General features: G+C 35.2%; 1 pseudogene; it reads left to right on the top strand.

Moving 5' to 3' along the window:
• Nucleotides 1-11,382: 11,382 nt before the first annotated feature.
• LOC148475077 (5S ribosomal RNA) lies at nucleotides 11,383-11,500 on the top strand (annotated as a pseudogene).
• The last annotated feature ends 1,921 nt before the right edge of the window (nucleotides 11,501-13,421 follow it).

Genomic DNA, 13,421 nt, shown 5'->3' on the forward strand with positions numbered 1-13,421 from the left:
AGGTAAATCATAACCTTAACTAGCCACTTTTTGATAGGCAAGCTGTTCTCCCAGCAACAGAATCTAGAGTTCAATGGTTTTATAAAAATTGGGGTGTTTACATTGAGACTCTTGATCAATCTATAGGGGCTAAGATCCTTCAAGTATTTGAAACAACCTCATGGAACTTGTATCAACCAGTTCCTTGAGTTGTGTTTGATACGTTAGATAGAGCTACAATTATAGTATTTTTTACAGCTTGCTATTTTAGAGCCTTTGTTGATTAACACAGGCTCTAAAATATTGTAGTAATATCTATATTGGTATTATTGGAAATTATTCATTATATTCTTGATATAATAATAAGGAGTTTAGAAGTGTTCCTCACTATCCCCTCCCTTCTTCCCATCTTTCCCCTGTATTTTTATTTATTTATATGATTTGAGGTAATTATATTACAAGGTTTATAATTATTGATATTATGATGTATAGTTCTTATATGGCCTAGTGATGTTATTCTTTGATGTGATATAGAGTAGGGGGTTTACAGTATATAGTGATTTAAATTAGGGATGTGCGCCGACACCTGTGTTTTGGTTTTGGATCTGTATCTCCTTCGAAGGTTTTGGATCTGGATTTAGTTTTGCAAACCACCCTCAAGTGTTTTGGTTTTGGTTTTGGATCTAGATTTTTTAAATAAAAAATAGATAAAAAGTTTTAAAAATTGCTAAAATCATGTAATTTATGCAATCCAAAACCTGAAATTCAGATTTAAAATCCGAATTCGGAACCGCAAAAAGATCAGATTTACCCGAATCTCCTCAGAAGATTAGAACAACGACTCAGATTTACCCAGATTCACGAAATTCAGGTGGATTTGGATTTCTGGAGAACTGATCTGCACATCTCTTATTTAAATCAGTTATGTTGATTATATTATCCCAACCCCTCTCTTTACCATCGTTGGCCACTTATACTTTGGTTTTACTTGTCATTGTTTGATGTTTTTGTATATATTACCTTGCATATTTGCTTTCCTCTCCTTATTTATTTTTCTTATATTGCAATTTTTCATGAAAAAAATAAATAGATTTAAAAAAAAAAAAACTAGCCACCTTAATAGCACATGTATACGGAATTCCTTAAAATCTATCAATTAGCAATCACAGCTCTTTGCAGAAACTGAATAGTCCTCAATAATGTGATAGAAACAAATGTAAGGATCATTTAATAGACTGGCGCAAGTATAACAATTTTACTGCTACCCATAATATCAATGAAGTAAGAGCCCTAAATATTTTCCTTCAAAATACTGGAAGTTACTATTTAATTAAATGGAGTTGCATAACTAACAACTAATACAAACTGAGAGCATCATATTATTAAAACATAACATTTTCCATAATTGTTCAAAACAGCAATAAATCTGTAAAGCTGCACTCAAAGATGCACATCGATATGTGCTACACAAGATCAAATTTATATTTAGAAGCAAGTCATATGATTTTGTGCTCAAAGTTGATTTTCCTGTGCAATTTCTCTACATTTGCATTTGGTATTTTGACATAATGCACCTAATTCTCTTAAGAAATGCTAAATTCCCAGAGGTCCAATGAGGTCATCTGGAATAATTACAATTACAGCTCAACAATGTTCTTTCAGTCTGCTATCAAAAAAGGAGCATTAATGTGTAGATTTTAAAATAATAGAAAAGAAAAGAACCAGACAATTTAGCTATTTTAACAGGTCATCAACTTTTCTGTATTAGTTAAACAGAATTATACCCGTGCATCCAGATTAGTTTGCAATATACTAGATGAGAGCCCATTGTTGCCTTGAAGATAGAAGAGAGTGATTTATTTTCTTATATCCCTATTTGCTTTTAGTTAAAATGCTAATCCCTTTATGTAATATGCGTCTGTCTTTTACCATGTCTGCTATTATGATCAATCCTTATGCTAATGTTCACGTGTATTTTTTGTATACGTATTTATTGACACATTATGAAAATTAATAAAAATTAAAAAAAATGCTAATCCCTTTCTTATATCACCCATCATATAATTTGCTAATCATACCTCTCTGTTCACTGTACAGGAAAATATTTAATAAACATGTTGTCTATTACCCCGCCACCGGTGACTCAACGTCGTTTACCTTACTGTCCTTTTCACAAATAAACTATGTACATTACTTTTTATGTTGTATTTGACACAACCCCCCCTCCCCAATTTGGGGGTGTCACAAGGTTAGCTTGAATTTAGTGTTTGTCACCTCACAGATTGCAATCTCCTGTTGAGAACAATGCATACATGAATCCTGTAATTCCTCTTTGTTTTCCATTTGCAACAAATAAGCAATATCTTTACATTTTTTCGATTTTTTAATTAGTATAATTTAATAGGGTTTCTCATTTTTGCATTGGATCCAAAAACTCTAAATTGTGCACAGTCCCTGGCAAGTAATGGCCTCTGCCCTTCCTCCCATCTGTCTTCTACAATTGTTATTATACATGGTTTCTGCTAATAAAAAAGGGATTATTTCAAAGCCATAGGAAATATCAATAATCTTGTTATCTATGTTGCTGTTAATAATTACAGACAACACAATGAAACCAATAATCATTGTGTCTCTTTAATAAACAGAAAACCGTATCAGTGCTTCAACCAACAAACACTTGTTTACACTAAATATTTCAAGTTACTTTGACTAAACGCCATAGCATCTAATGTCAGCCCACACTCATCAGCCAGTTGACAATAATTATAAATGTATCCAAAATAATGACACACATTTTAAAAAAAAACTTGAAGTTAAGTTAAAAGTACGGTGGTGAAGAAAGAACATCTCTGCTCACAGTGTCACCATTTACAAAACAATGGCCTAGATCTAATCTAGGCCTAGATGGGAACCTTCTGCCATCCCATCACACTCCACTCAAGGTATTCAACTCCCCTTCCAATGACAAAATACACAAGTCCCAACTGAAATGGTAGTGCCGCTGACCCCTGTTGGATAGAATCAGCCTAACCCATGTATTAGTGGTGAGAACAACTCAAGAATTACAGTATAGCAAGACAGTCACTGCAGACATTGGTTCCTGCAAAAGCCAGACAACAACTAGGAAATGAGGGTGGGATGTCCCACAAGCAAAGTAAACTAGAAGCTTCCACAGGGCATACCTATAAGCTTAATAATGCCCAAAAACCACCCCTAAATGCACTAAGCAATAACAGGGCCATGAATTCCTAATAGACTAGCACTTAACCCTATACAGTTCAACCATAAACTTGTCTATAGCAGTGACAGCTGAACCAGCCTAATGGGTTTAAACACCTGCCAGGAATATTAAATGCCTTCTGTCACTATTCTCAAATTTGTGGGCATTAAACATAAAATACCTGGATATGATAGATCTTACCTTAATTCAAAGCTTCACTCTCCTTCAATCAGTTCACAATTGTCATAGTCCATTAATCAAGGAAAGAGATAAAAAAGCCAAATTTAATCAAAGATTTTAAAATAAAAAAGGGCTTACCTGGATTATTAGCCATGTTGTCCTTAACTACAGTACTTGCCTAATGTGGTCATAAAGCAGAGTTGCACTACTCAACCCACCTGGACAGCTCCTCAGTTTCCATAGAAACCTCCCTGCTTCCTCCTTCTGCCAGCCAGGCTATTGAAGGGGGCAATCCTAAAAGGATCAACCACTTGTGACTAACAGTCTTCCTACAGCTTCCTTTCTCTCCCCTGGCTATATACACTGCTGGATGGTGGCTATAATAGATGATCCAATTAAGATCACCCCAGCCTTGGCTTTCTGCACTGCAGCAGCCTACCTCCAGATCACCTCTCCTGCCCTATCCTCCTCCCAGAGAGCAATGATTGAATGGCGATATAATTATAAAGTTTTTTTTTAATGTATAAAACTATTTTTTTTTAAAATGTCCCCTAAATTGTTGATTTTCTGTCTGATCAAATGAAGTAAATAAGCGCTATCTAACCCTTATTCAGTATGATTTGATTAACAAATTTGCATATAGAATTTGTTAATAAAATGATACTCATTTGTGTTTAAATAGCTCTTACTTTCATAATTTGATAATAAAAATGTACAAAATCAACAATACTGGGGACATTCTTGAAAAAACATAAGTCAGTTAAGACATTCAAGAAAAAAAAGCTCATTATCTTTCCAAGATTAATAGAACTCTGAAAATTTGATTATAGCCACATTCTCTTATTGACATTAATTGTCAGTGATGTTATAGAGATAAAGTTGAATACCAATTGGTAAGAACAATAATTGCACAGCTACATGTGAATAATTTGTTCTCAAGGCCTTTTTAGAGAGACCTTATAACATAATAGCACTGCCTCTATTCCACATCATGAAAAATTTAAAACAGACAAAAACAGCTTTGACTTTGGCCAGAAGAAATCAACAGATTTCTAATACATAGAATAGTATTATATGAATGTCTAAATTTTCTAAATATTCACAATTCAGAGGCTATATACAGTAGATCAACGTATGAATAGAGCAAGCATAGACTTATTAAGAATGAGGTCAAAGACAACAAAAACTTGAAGGCAATCAATATGACTCATTCGTTATAGTTGGTTGAAGATTCGAACATTTTAAACAAAAGTTCTAAAAAAAAACCACATTCTTCCAGAAATATATCATATGTGCAAAATAAAAGTTCCCACAACAATTAATGAGATTAAGGTGGAGAGTATGCTCCTGTATTTTTTTTTGTGTGGCTGTAATATGAATCCAGCCCATAGACAAAGTTACTTCCTTCTTAGCATATACCATTGAACAGATGACTTTGCCATTGCAAGTATTTGCCTTATTGCGTGTAATAGATTCTTCATTTTCTTACTTTAAACTTTATATATTTGTTTCAAGAATATAAATTGCAGTTTGTAGAACTTTTTTCTTTTCATCATCCATACTGTATGCCTGACAATCAATGAAAATCACTGTCACTATAAATATATTCTGACTTACAGTATCATCGCCAAAAATACAAGGATCCATAGTAAGACTACTGATTCATCTTTCTCATCATTATTGGTGATATTCAAGATGACAGCAGCAAAAGCATCATCATCATCAACACACCAAGACACAAAATATTAGGGAGAACACAAAAGCACTCTAAAGTGGAAGGATGTTGAATTGTGTTAGCCTTAATAAGTGGAGAGAAAATAGTAATACAACTGGCTCATCATCATCAACAACAACATTCTAAATTTGTATTTTTTTTAATTTATCAAAACGTATTTCTTTTCTTTCTGCTCCTTTTTGCTATGCTTCCACCTACGAATCATTATAATTATCTGTAAAAAAAAACTGAACATCAATAGAGCTCTTCACAATTGAGTACTTACACACTTTCAGCTGACAAAGCTTTTAAACTTCATTGAAAAGTGAAGAGCACTAATGATACCAGTAATAAATATCTTATACAGCTTTTATCAAATACTGTTTTTGTTATTGTTTCTACAGATGTGTCCTTATACATCTTTGCTGTAGTCAAGATAACATGCCCCTCTCCATGCACTAGGTCCTGTACTACTCTGCTAGCATCGGGCACCTTTTTATTGTAGAAAATGCATCTAAGTCGCAATGCAATGTGACTAGTACTCACCAGCAGACTGTGCTGATTAATTTTATATGTGACACTTGTATATCTGTGTGTGACTGAGTCTCTGAATTTGTATACGCAATGCTACAATGTAGCGGCTGCAGCTGTTTTCATTCCAAAGTCCGCTGTGCTTTATCTACAGACTCAGGTGCACACAGTTATACAAGTGTCACATATCAAATTAATAAGCACAGTCTGCTGGTATAGACTAGTCACATTACATTGCAATTTAGAAACAGTTTTGGCAAAAAGATACCCAATGCTGGTAGAGTGGCACAGGACCTGGTGGCTCACTCATGCCAGTCAAGTCGTGTTGCATGGTATATTGAGGTTAGATGTGTGAGGACACATCTGTATGTTTGTGTCAAAAGCAGCAGGGATGCTATATGAGAGCATTATATTCCTATGATTATCAGGTAATGGTCCTGCTAATGAGGTAGATATGTTGATCTTCATCTTGTGTTGCCACCAAAGCATAAATCAGATTGTTCCATTAACCACTTAACTGAAGATTGTATTTTCCAAAAACCACTCAGAAACTGAATTAGGTCAAGAACATCTTTTTAAAACTTATCCAACACAATTTTATATAAAAAAAAATGTAAACACCATATACCATAAAAATAGCATTTTTATGGTATACTGTAATGATGGGCATTGACAGCTGTACCAATGATGGCTAATGGGTTCAACCATCAATAGAAACCAACTATTGTTTGAGGCCACAACCACCAATGTTTCCTTAACATTGGTTTGCAAACCATCGATGATCATTGGCTATCACTAGTAAAGTAAACCATCCCTAAGACTAGGCCCCATATCGAGTCTTGTTCATACAGAACTGCCATAATAAGATTAAAATGGCCTATAACATAAATTTTAAAAAATAAATAAAACAGGAATATTTTGGATGTGCCATGATGTCATGACGTGACGTGACCAGGTGTCATGGCATCACTGCCCATTGACTGCCAATGGCTTTGCAGTGGCTTCTCTTCCACAGTGTCAAAGCCCCCTGCAGACTCATCCCTCGGACCCCTTTGCACTCCACCGCGGACGCCGCTGGGCCCCTGCACCCTGCCATGGTTGCCGATTTACCACCGAAATGCAAGCTGGATTTCCATGCACCCCCAAAAGACCCCCGCCTATGCCGCTGGACCCTAGGTATTCTAAATAGTGAAAAAAACATATCTGAAATGCTCATGGTCCTGAGCATTTTGGATATGGGGGACTCCACTGGTACACACACATCTATCTATCTATCTATACATATAATATATATATATATAAATATAGATATCTATACAATCTGTGCAATTTTTCGCAATCTACAGTACAATGCCAGATCACTGTGTCCAGCAGTGATCAGGATATGGGGTTACAGAGGCGGAGCTGTGTTTTCAAAGGAGGGGCCATGGACAGAGCAGGGAGGGTAGCCACACTGGAGAAGAGAGGGTGGGGGTGCTGCAGGCTGCACGGACTAGGAATAGAGCAGTAGTTGGTCATGGCTGCTGCTTCCATAGTGTTACAGAGACTGGCAGCTGTGGCAGTGGAGTTGGCACGCACGCTGCTTGATGCCCGAGCCAGTAACAGAGCAGCATCAGTAGCTACCATGAGCCATGGCTGCTGATTGTATAGAAGGATCATTGGTGGGGAGGAGTGGGTGAGCACTGGGGGAGGAGTGGAGCAGCTGCGCCAGGGGAAGAGTGGTTAGCGCTGGGGGAGAAGGGGGTGGGTGTGCCACCAGAGAAGGGCAGCTGCACTGAGAGGGGGGACAAGCAGGCTGCATGATTGCTGCTGCTTCTATTGAAAACACGACTTCTGTGCAGTCCCGCTGGGTCCCTGATCACTGTGACCAGCAGTGATCCAGGCACACTGGAGACAAATCTGAGTGTGCATAGGGACCAGATGGTTCCTCTGATATAGATGGCTGCAGGAAGATTATCTTCCTGCAGCAGCCTAGTGGGCATTTCTGGCTGGTCACATCAGATGCGACCATGCCAGGAAAGTGGTTAAATTTGTTTGGCTCAATTCCACATGACTGTTTTCTCCTCATTTACCTCATAAATGTTAGATGGATTTCAACTAAAGTTGTTCAAAGTATCAGTACATCAGCAGCTTCCTCTTGATTTTGCTAGCTTACAGTTTAGTTGGTGACCTACCAGCCATGTTTTAGTTCTGCATTTTTACAACATTTGTTTCATATTTATTTTATAATGTTACTACAAGATATAATACATTAATGTAACTTTTTAGAAGAAGGAAAAGAAAAAGTCAACAATGACTTCAATGTTACAAAACCTATTCATTCTGAAACAGTTTAACCACTTAACTGACAATTGAAAAAAAAAAATGCCCAGAAATTGTCATTTTTTATTATGAGTGATTTAGGTGAGGAATATCTATTTCAAATTATCAAAAATGATTTCATTATAAATATATACAATAAAGAAAACAGCGGCACTCCGGGATTTGTAGTAATCAAAGATGTATTAAATCCTCCAACGTTTCGGGGCCATAATGCCCCTTTGTCAAGGTATACCTTGACAAAGGGGCATTATGGCACCGAAATGTTGGAGGATTTAATACATCTTTGATTACTACAAATCCTGGAGTGCCGCTGTTTTCTTTATTGTATACCACGATCGCACGGAGGGCACCCGGGTCTAATGGTTTATGTGGAGGAGTGCCAGACTGTATTGCCACAGTATTAAAAATATATAAATATATTTTTAATATTTATAAAAATTTATATTTTTTAAAACATCAAAACACCACCATTGGATCATTGGAAACATTGCGACCATTGCGACTTTCATTTTGACACCAGTTTCTAGCACCAGGTACACTAAGGGGGTGAGTGGGGAGGTTAATTTATTTTTTTCCAGTGGCTGCTAATCTCTGCAGCTGCTGGATGGGGGGGTCTTGCTTTGCTTACTGATCAGCAGTGATCGGCAGCACAGCGGACACTGGGGTTGGGTGCAGGCAAGCAGATGGACTGGAAGGACCCTCTGAGAGCAGCAACTGCGGGAAGAGTCGCCTTCACTGTTTAAATGACTGCTTGAAATTTTGCAACCAGATCATATAAAGAATTGCCTGGTGTGGTCGGAAAATTGTGACCATGCCAGGCAAGTTGTTAATTTAAATATGTTGCAGAACAAAAGTAGAGCCAGACTTGCAGTTAATGGTGTTTTAGACAATGAATAATGGAGATAAAAGAATAATCAGAATGTTAAACGTGTGATAGAATAAAACAAAATGGTATGAAATTAATCTGCTGCTGCTGTATTGCAGCTGTACATTTACAGTCTTAAACTTTCAGTTATACATTTTATGATGCTGTACAAAATAAAAAATAAAATCTGAAATGTTGAACCTAATCAAAAACTTGCAAGTGCTACTGAACTCCCTTATTATGGCAGTTCTTATTATTTTGAAAGATAATAATTACTAAATGCAGCAGGATGGAGAGATTCGTAAAAAGTGATCAATTGTATAGTTAGACACTGCCAGCTAGTGGGTAAAAAAAAATATTAGTTGCCCTAGTTTAACAAAAAAGAGCTTCCCGTGACATGTGTTGCTCTGAAATGGGCAATTTGTATTTGTGGTGACTCACATCAAAAGAAACAGCAGCAGAGGATCAGTAGTTTTGACCAGAAAAAATGGGAGGTCATTACTCCTTAACAAAATACAAAGAAATGGAGGTGAAATTCCTCCATTTCTTTTAAATCCTTGTAGAAGAGAATGTGTGCATTTCCATACAAAACAAAAAAAAGAAAGAATAAGAACATCAACACTGTCACTTTTTAAAAAATTAATTTGTTTTTTAGCTAGTTTTTGAAAATGTCACAAATTCAAATATTTTGGAAATTGTGAGCATACACACAAAATAAAACATTGTTCAGAACTAACAGGCTTAATAATAATATGCCACATTACCAGGTTTAAAAGTCAACATTTCAAGGTCAAAGATTCGAAAATTTAAAAACAGATTTCCAAAAAAAACACAAACTGTATGGTTTACACATTTTGAAAACTTTGTGTTTATTCCTTTGTAATTTTCTAAGAATGTTCAAACCGAATTTCAAATTCAGATCTCTACTGACTAATTAGTTTTTAGTAACTTTTGTTTTTAATAATGTGAAAAGTTCTATTTTTGCCCTACCTTGTAGTCAAATATCAAAAAGTAAAAAAATCCAATTATTTTTAGCTTCTTACTTTCTTAATCTTGTAACTTTTGTTCCTCCAGAAATTTATTTAATTAAAATGTACCTTGACAGAAACATTTATTAGTGAATTATATTATGGGTTGTGATTTTTTTTTCACTGAGCTTGAAAAACGAAACCTAGATAAATGATAAACTAGGTGCTGATAATTTGCTATGGAGAACACTGCCACTTTTCCAATTCACTCTATTTTCAATGCATGCAAGACCAAGTCCCTACCCACACCAGAGCCCTGGATTGTCCTGCTTTTACATTTGTAAAAAAAAATGACTCTAGTGATTTATAATAATAACCAAATAATTTATTTAGATTTTATTTTTCTCAAACTCAAAGAAAAATATATTCAACTTATAATATAATGCACTGTTAGATATTGCTGTCTCCAAAGTACAGTATAAAACATTTAATGAAACCAATTCATGAAAAAAACATTGCCAAGATTAAGAAAGTAACAAGTCATAAAACATAGTCAACATTTTTCAAAATTGTGTTTTTTTTAACTGTAATACAGTGCAAAAGATTATTTTTGGCATTAATATACACATAAATATATAAAAACATAAGATCTTATTGAGCAATCCCAACTTGAAATTTGTCATGGACAATATTTAAACCTCATGGAATAAGAATAAAGTTGAAAAATGTAAACCATATATTTTGTCAAAAGTCTGTTTCTTAATGTTTGAGCCAGTGACCTAGAAATGCAGACTTCCATAAACATATAAATGTAGTATATCATACAGGTTGAGTCTCCCATATCCAAAATGCTTGGGACCAGGGGTATTTTGGTTATTGGAATATTCTGTATTTTGGAATATTTGCATAAAATAATTAAATATCTTGGAAATGGGCCCCAAATCTAATTACAGAATGCATTTATATGTTATATACACCTTATACACACAGCCTGCAGGTAATTTTATACAATATTTTCAATAATTTTGTGGCTCAAAGAAAGTTTGTGTACTTACATGTAATTTATTTATGTTTCATATACACCTTATATACACAGCCTCAAGGTGATTTTATACAATTGTTTTAATAATTTTGTGACTTAAACAAAGTTTGTGTACATTGAACTATCAAAAAGCAAAGGTTTCAATAAGTCAGTCATGCTAAAAATATTCCATATTTCGGAATATTCTGTATTTCGGAATATTTGGATATAGGAGACTCAACCTGTATTAAAATCTAAGGGTGCGTTATACAGGGGGTCATGTGATATCTGGACTTATGTGATAGATCTATCTATTGTGGTCACTCCACTAAAATATAACGTATTACATTTTTTTATTACATTAACTAGAAAATATCTATTTGTCCGTATAACCCATTTGGCAGCATTGATATACAATATGTGTAACAATTAAAGTATGCTCATGCGTAAACTTTCTTTGGAACACAACATCTTTTATACTTAATAAATGGACTATTCATTGTGATAGTCCTACATTTATTAATTGGTTGTGCTTGTACTCTGACCTAGGTGGGGGTAATTTGCCTTTCCTCATGGAATTATTACTACAGCCATACATCACTAAAATGCCCAATCTCGTCTGATCTTGGAAGCCAAATAGTGATAGGCCTGGTTAGTACTTGGAGGGGAGACCCCCAGGGAATACCAGGTGCCGTAGGCTAAAGAGGAATATATGGGACCCCAACGACGACTGGCAGAGCACTGCAAACCATATCTCTATTTGTTTTATTTATTTACGGTCAAACATCTCCAGTACTCTTGACTAACATTTCCATACCCATGGAATGATGATAAATTGCAAAATATTTCATCAGAGGAGCACATTAGGATCTTACAGATCCAATTATATTTCATGACCTTGTCCCTTTTTTTCTTTTTTTCTTGGGGGATTTTTGGTACCTTATATTTTATCAATTTATATTTAATAAAAGCTATATTTTAATAGTATTTTTTAAGAGTGCCCCAACAACTAGCCCTACTTTCTTCTTCTTCTTTCTGTGTATGTATTGTCTTTTTGGGCTATGGGAGCACCACCAACAAATTTTTGAATGACTTTATTAGAAAGCAACGATTATCTATGGTTGGTTCCTGTGGATATTATTGATTTGAAATAATCAGCTCTGTGCTGAATCTTTTCCTGTTCTTTGTATGTTTCTGGAAATCTCAGATTACACATTTTTTGGATTGCAAATGAACCACTCCTTCCCACTCCCAACTGAAAGTTTACATTAGACAGTAGGACAAGGTCCCATGTATAAGGGAATGAGTTCCCAAACTTATGGTATCCTAATTTATGCTGCTCTTCCCACTCATAACCCACACAAATCTTCTTGGGAGGCAGAATTTGGCCCTCCACTAGACGAGGAGGCTTGGGATGACATGAGACAGGCTATTGCCAAATCCTCCATTTCCACACAGCTTAAGGATACATCATACAAATTATATTACAGCTGGTACTATACCCCAGTAAGACTCTCACAAATGTTTCCTTCCACCTCACCCCTCTGTTGGAGAAATTGAGGCCTCTGGTGTATTCTTACCCATGTCTGGTGGACTTGCGTAGTCCTTAATACTTTTTGGACTTCAGATCATACCCTTATAAATAAGCTATTTGAAGCTCCAAACCTACAGGATTGATGGATTTTTCTACTATGCTACCCTCCTCCCGATCTTTACAGTTGCTCCCAGAAGTTATTGTCCCATATGCTAGTAGTGCTAAAAAATGAATAGCTCGCAATTGAAAAAACCCTCTCCCGCCATCTCTTTCTGCCTTAAAATCACAAATTTTACTCTCTGAAAAGAAGGCTGCTTGTTCCAATAGCATCCTCTCACTTGTCATATAAAAACAACAAACACAGCATCAGCATAAACAACAACAAAATAACATTTAAAGCCAAACAATTTATATATTTTTTAAATCATTACATATCTGATTCCAAAAAACTGCTGTGGTTGTGTGTTTGTGCCTACAGTGTCATAATAATAATAATAATAATAATAATAATAATAATAATAATTATTATTATTATTATTATTATTATTATTATTTTAAGCATAAAATATTTTCTTTCTTTTACAATCCAGTGTTTACAGTTGGATATTCAGTTGCCAAAGGTGGTATCATCACATCTCTGATAGCAAAAGTCAACCTTCGATGTGTCTTTTACAGCATAAACAAAAAATTATATTTTAAGCCAAAAAGTCTTCCATTTTCCAAATTCAATTGGCTACAGATGGCTATTACTTGTCTCACAGCAAAAGACTGCTGTGGACATGTGACAGTGCATTAAGGGGCAAATATAGAAAAATAATTTTAAGCCAAAAATATTGCAGTCTAGTTAAAAACCATATGATTACAGATGGGTATTCTTATATAAAGGTATCATCTCATCTCTGATAGTAAAATGTTTGTGGACATGTGACTGTGCATTAAAATTCCAAAACAAGTGGCAATAAAAATATTTTGATCTCTTTGAAATCAAAGTGGATTATTTTGGGGTATTCTCATATTCTTGAGGAGGTAACAACACATCTCTGATAGCAAAATGCGGATGTGGACATTTAACTGTGTATTAAACAAA

The sequence above is a fragment of the Taudactylus pleione genome, unplaced genomic scaffold (genome assembly GCF_031769625.1).
Source record: "Taudactylus pleione unplaced genomic scaffold, aTauple2 ptg000781l, whole genome shotgun sequence".
In the NCBI taxonomy this organism is placed as follows: Eukaryota; Metazoa; Chordata; class Amphibia; order Anura; family Myobatrachidae; genus Taudactylus; species Taudactylus pleione.